Raw genomic sequence first — 6,840 nt, 5'->3', positions numbered from 1 at the left:
CGGTGTCTCACACCTCCGAACTGGAGCATACGAGCTCCTTCTCATCACGTGCCCGAACTAACGTAACCTCACTTCTCGCATCTTGTCCTCCACCAAAGCAACTCCCATCTTCTTTCGAATAATCTCATTCCTCACCCTATCTTTCCGGGTATGTCCACATATCTATCACAACATTCTCATCTCTACCACCTTCAACTTTTGGATGTGGGAGTTCTTAACTGGACAATACTCTGCTCCATACAACATAACCGGCCAGACTGCCACTCTATAGAACTTACCTTTAAGCTTTATGGGAACCTTTTTATCACATAAGACTCCTGAAGCGAGCCTCCATTTCAACCACCCTTCCCCAATACGATACATGACATCCTCGTCAATCTCTCCATTGCCCTAAATCATAGACCCCAGATACTTAAAAATATCCCTCTTTTGAATGTCCTGAGAGTCCATTTTCACAACCAATCCAGCTTCCTGCGACACATCACTAAACTTACACTCCAAGTACTCCGTCTTAGTTCTGCTTTACCAAAATCCTTTAGACTCAAGTGTTTGTCTCCAAATCTCTAACTTATCATTAACTCCTTCCCGAATCTCGTCAATCAGTACAACATTATCCATAAATAACATACACCAAGGCACCTGTCCTTTAATATGATGCGTCAAAACATTCATTACCAAGGCAAATAAAAATGGGCTAAGAGTCGATCCCTGGTGCAGCCCTATCAAAATTGAAAAGTGATCCGAATATATACCTACCGTCCTCACACGAGTCTTCTCCCCATCATACATGTCCTGAATTGACCTAGTGTACGCCACGGGCACCTCTTTAGCCTCCAAGAAGCTCCATAGAATCTCCATCAGAACTCTGTCATAAGTCTTCTCAAGATCAATAAACACCATATGCAAGTCCTTCTTCCTCTCCTGAAACTGCTCCACTGATCTTCTCACAAGGTGAATGGCCTTAGTGGTCGAGTGACCTGGCATGAAACCAAACTAATTCTTAGAGATATTTACGATCCTTCTTAGCCTCAACTCTACCACCCTTTCCCAAACCTTCATCATATGACTTAACAACTTAATACCTCTTTAGTTATTGCAACTCTGAATATCTCTCTTGTTTTTATATAATGGAAATATAGTACTCAACCTCTATGCTTCAGGAATATTCGCCGCCCTAAAAATGATATTAAACAACCTTGTCAACCACTCCAAACCTCCCCCACTAGTGCTCTTCTAAAAATTCACTGGAATTTCGTCTGGCCCCGTCCCCTACCTTGCCGCATCCTGAAAATAGACCCCTTGACCTTATCAACCTTGATACGCCTAAAATATCCATAATTCCGACACTCTTTAGATTTATCCAAGTCCCCCAACACAAAACTTTTGTCCCCATCGTCGTTCAAAAGCTTATAAAAATAGGACTGCCATCTCTTCCTAATAAGAACATCCTCAATCAACACAGTACCATCCTCTCTATTGATGCACTTCACTTGGTCAAGGTCATGATCCCTCTACTCCCTATCCTTGGCAAGCCTATACAACTTTTTATCCCCACGTTTCTCCTCTAAAGCCGTATACAAGATCTCAAAAGCTGTTGTCTTAGTCGTCGTAACCGCTAACTTAGCCTTTTTTATAGCTACCTTATACTCCTCCTTATTCATATGCCTTTCGTCATCATCCTTTCTCTCTACCAACTTAGCATAAGCCGCCTTCTTAGACTCCACCTTCCTCTTAACCTCTTCATTCCACCACTAGTCTCCTCGATGCTTGCCAGATCGACCTTTCGAGACTCCCAACACTCTCTAGCGATCTCTCTAATGTAACTAGCAATCATCTCCCACATACTATCCATATCCCCTCTAGTGTCCCAAGCCTCCCTACTTTTCAACTTATTCCCCATTCCAAAGCACTAGGCAAAGTCAAGCTACCCTACTTAATCCTGGGCCGAGCCTCCACTCTTCTCTTTTTTTGCACTTATTGATAACCAAGTCCATCACCACCAACCTATGTTGAGTCAAAATATTTTTGTAAGGTATGACTTTACAGTCTTTACATAGTGCTCTATCACCCTTTCTAAGAAGCAAAAAGTCTATTTGAGTCTTGGCCACTAAACTACGAAACGTAATAAGGTGATCCTCCTTCTTTAGAAAGCTCGAATTCACTATCCACAACCCAAAAGCCCTAGAAAAATCAAAAAGAGAAGATCCTCCTTCATTCCTCTCCCCAAAACCAAAACCGCCATGCAAATCATCATAACCTCTCGACAAAGACCCAATATGCCCATTGAAATCTTCTCTCACAAAAAGCTTCTCAGTGCTCGGGACACTTCTCACCACCTCATCCAAAACCTCCCAAAATCTTTTCTTATCCACCTCGTCCAAACCTACTTGTGGAGCGTAAGCACTAATAACATTCACCGTAGACCCTCCAATGACCAACTTAATAGACATCAACGTATCACTAACTCTCTTAACCTCTACTACCTTCTCCCTAAGTTCTTCATCTACTAAGATACCTACCTTATTTCTATTTCTCACGCTACCCAAGTACCATAACTTATATCCATCCACATCCCTCGCCTTAGTGCCTAACCATTTAGTTTCCTAGACATATGCTCTACTAACCCTCCTCTTTCAAGGAATCTTCACTAGCTCTATAGACTTACCTTGAAGTGACCCTGTGTTTCAGGACCCAACTCTCAACCTAGAAGCACCCTTATCCCACCTAGCCCTACTCTCCCGCGCCCTCAACCCCAGACTCGAACCTAGACCTGATCCCAGCTCTGAACCCAATCTATGACATGACCGTAGTCCATCATCTATCACCCCAGCCACCACTCAAATGGACATAATAGAAGAAAACAAAGAAAAACATGACAAGCAAAAGGGTAAGGCTAGAAACTGCTAAATTGACAGACAAAAACCAAAAGGGATGAAATATATATATATATATATATCAAATGAGAGAGGACGTATCCGCATTCAATAGTCAAGAAATCTAGACCAAATAAACTAAAAGAGATGAAACGAGTGGACCTGATCTGAGGATAAGATGAAGATGAAGTATGTGTTCTTGAATCCGTTCGTCGGATTACGGCAATTTGATGTACAAACTGGTCGCCGAAATTACTGTCATGCCTTTATCTACTGTTGCTACCGGCCCTTAACTCAATCACCAAAAAATATACTATTCATCAAAGAATGTATGTCGTGGCAGATTGACTAGGCTTCACGTACCTGTAAGGGGTTATAAAACACCAAAAAGAAAGCTGAGAGAAGAAGAAAGAGTAAAAATCTGGTCGCCGGAGAAGTCGCCGGAGAACTCTTTAACGAAAATTATATTCCGATGAGATGATCAAAATTTTTATTCTGACGAGATGGTCGGAAATTAATGAATAACATACCTAAATGCAGATACAAAATAAATATTATTAGTAATATCAAATGACTGAAAATTTTCAATTTACTAGTTTATGTATTAAAATACCAACCCGACTTAATATGTTCAGGATTATTTTAATTCCAAAGTGGAGTCCGAAAACAATCTTCATTGACTATGCACCTCAACTCTTCTGGACTTTCTTCAGTATGATCCAAATATGAAACTGCTATGGAAGAATGATTGCCAGTATAGACACCAATGGGTGTAGACTCTCCACTAACATTTTCATCATTATTATCATCATGTGATGATTTATATTGTAAAGGTTCATCACTATCCAACTCCCCTTGTATGTCATAGTTATTGTTCACAATTTCTGTGAGTTAAGTGAGTGTAAATTCACAATCATTAAAGCTGCAAAATGAATAAATCATCTCATTAATTACAAGAAAAAAATACGTAATTAAATAAAATGGGTTGTTTATTACCTATCAATTGCTTCCACCGAAGAAGAATATTGTAGATCACTTAAATTAAAATTTTCCAAATTCATAGACGCATTGCCAGGCCCTCCCATATCAAAATTACTCACAAGTCCGGATGAGTTTTGATAATATGTTTCAAACCCACCATCAAATTGTTGTTCCATTGCCATTCTTGAAGAATCGATATTCAAATTCAAAGAATTTTGATTTACTCGAAGATCAAATTCACTATCCGTGGGTTCTTCAACAATAGAGTAATGTTCCACACACACATACATGTCAAGCGTCTGTAGATTAAGGCGATTACCAAAAATTTCAACGGTGTGAAGAAATAAAGATAAAGAATCATCATTCCAAATAGGAGTTTCACCAAATATTGGTTGTCCGTTAGACGTAAAATAATTCGGATATCGTCTAGAAATAACCACATCATCTTCTGGATTAGTAATACCCATTTTACTCCAAAACAACATTTTCAAACGATCATATTTGAGAGATAAAGGAAATGATTGAACCACGATAGGATGCGGACTATATCGCACTGAATCCCCATCATGCAAAACTTTACCACCCCAATGTAAATTTACTCTTACCTTATTCATTTTAAAGTAACAAATGAATAAGGTTCAACAAATATTTTGATTTATGAAGTTTAACAATTTTTTTTCTTTGAGTTGATGCAAGAAATAAACCTACACTCACACTCTTTATATAGCACCGAGAGTTTTGAAGTTTTTACAAGGTAAACATGGATTCTTACCTTACAAGCTGAACATGAGATCTTACCTTACAAGGTTAACGATTCCACTTACCTTGTAATACCTTGCACTTTCCCGAAGCCTGGCAAATAGATAATAGATAAGGTAAGGGACTCTATTTACCTTATAAGGTAAACTCACCATCTTACCGTACACTTTATCATCTGGACTAAAGTAGACTAACACCGTTAACTTTTTAATGGACACAGATTTTGGAATTTTTTCATTTTGATGTGCCCTTATGGAATTTTGATTGAAAAAATTTGCCCTTTAGGCTCCAGACTCGGTTCATATGAATAATAACAAGTCATATTTGATTTTATGCACTTTAAATATTATCTCGTCTGTGATCTATTATGATGTATATATAGTGCAAATCCGCAAGGAAAGTGAGGTTGAGTTGTGAACTCTTAATCCATTACCATACCTTTATCGATGGCGTATTGCTTGGCAAAATACACTTGATGGTTGGACCTATACGAGTGCAAAATGGTGTCGCTTCTATGAAATTATGACAGATTTCTAGAGCACTTCTGAATACCAGGACACGTTCATGGCTTCTTAGCATAAAATTGTTATAACGACAAAGATTGTGTGGGTATAATGTGATAAAAGAAGACTCTAAACCTATTAAAGAATTTTTGATTCATAGAAATTTTAAACTTCACCAATTGTTCTATAAGGCTTAATCTTGTTTCATCTAGATCTGATTCATAAAATCAGAAGCGGAGCCAGAATTTCTGTTGAAGGGGTTTAAGATCTGGAGAAAAACTCACCGAATGAGGATCAATATCTACAATATATACATAAAATTTATTTTAATCATTATTAATAGTATAATTTTCTGTCCGAGAAGGTTCGGACGAATCCCCTATTACTAGGCTGGCTCCGCCTCTATTCATAGTATACGAGACATTAAATTTGACGCATTATATTCCTGTGATAAAACCAACACAACTTTTATTTTATTTCTTAATATTATTTTTAAGATATATAAGGGATTATTTGAAAAATAATTAGTGTAGCTTAAAATTAATAATATTTAATTACATACTACTATTTATTAGCCTTAATAGGGTAATATTCTTTTGGTATCATTTTGGTCAAAGGAATTGATGGCCAACTTAGGGGTGGACATGATATGATATGCTACGGTATTTCAAAACTTGATATGGTAATTTTAGTATTTGATTTTTAAAAATACATTATCACTATCATATCATATTAATTCAGTATGATTCGGTATTTTGATATTTGATTTTGGTATTTTACGGTACGGTAATCGGTAACCATAATTGTATCGTAATTACACATTTTACATGTAGAAATATTCAAAAAGAAATACAAACAACTCTTTTCATTAGTCAATTACACAAAAAAAGACATTACAATCAAGATAGAGTAGCTAGAGTTTCATGTCTTAACATTTTTATACTAATACTAAGTTGTATATTTGTTTATATATATATATATATATATATATATATATATATATATATAAAGTTATTTATGTAACTATATATTTCGGTAAGGTATTCGGTATTTCGCTATGTCATTTATAAATGTCAAATACCGTATCATATATCAAAAAAATTTAAAATGTATACCATATACCATACCAAATACCATAATACCAAGACCACGATATCAAAAATATTGATTTGGTATGGTAATTTGGTATTTACCATATCATGCCCACTCCTCACCAACGTTTAAATTGGTTTTAACAAGTACTTCCTCCGTTTAATTTTACTTGACACATTTTGACTTGGCACACATATTAAGAAAAATAATTAATAATATTATAATTTTATCATAGTATCTCCATTAAATAATGTTTACATTGTGTTTTGAAATTAATTTGAAGAAAAAATAATTAATGTTATGGTAAAATAGAAAAAAATAAGTTGGCGTTTCTTGATATGTCAAAAATAACAAGTAAAAGTAGAAATTCAATTAGAAAATTAGTGAAAAATAAAAGTCAAATAAATTTTTACTTTAATGACAATTGTCATTCAATGATATTTATGACATGTTACTACACGTTTTAGTTATTGCTTTTAGACGTTATGAGATGATAGAGTATTATCTTGAATTTTCTATATATACTTTTTAATGGCTTATGATAGAAGGGCGGAAAAACAGTGAGGAAGATTAGAGAGCAAATACATTTTCCTTCTCATTTTGTGTTGGGTTTTACTTATAAGAAATATTTC

Source organism: Capsicum annuum, chromosome 1 (genome assembly GCF_002878395.1).
Source record: "Capsicum annuum cultivar UCD-10X-F1 chromosome 1, UCD10Xv1.1, whole genome shotgun sequence".
Lineage (NCBI taxonomy): Eukaryota > Viridiplantae > Streptophyta > Magnoliopsida > Solanales > Solanaceae > Capsicum > Capsicum annuum.
The sequence above is the reverse complement of the archived record's forward strand: the minus strand, read 5'-3'. Positions refer to the sequence as shown.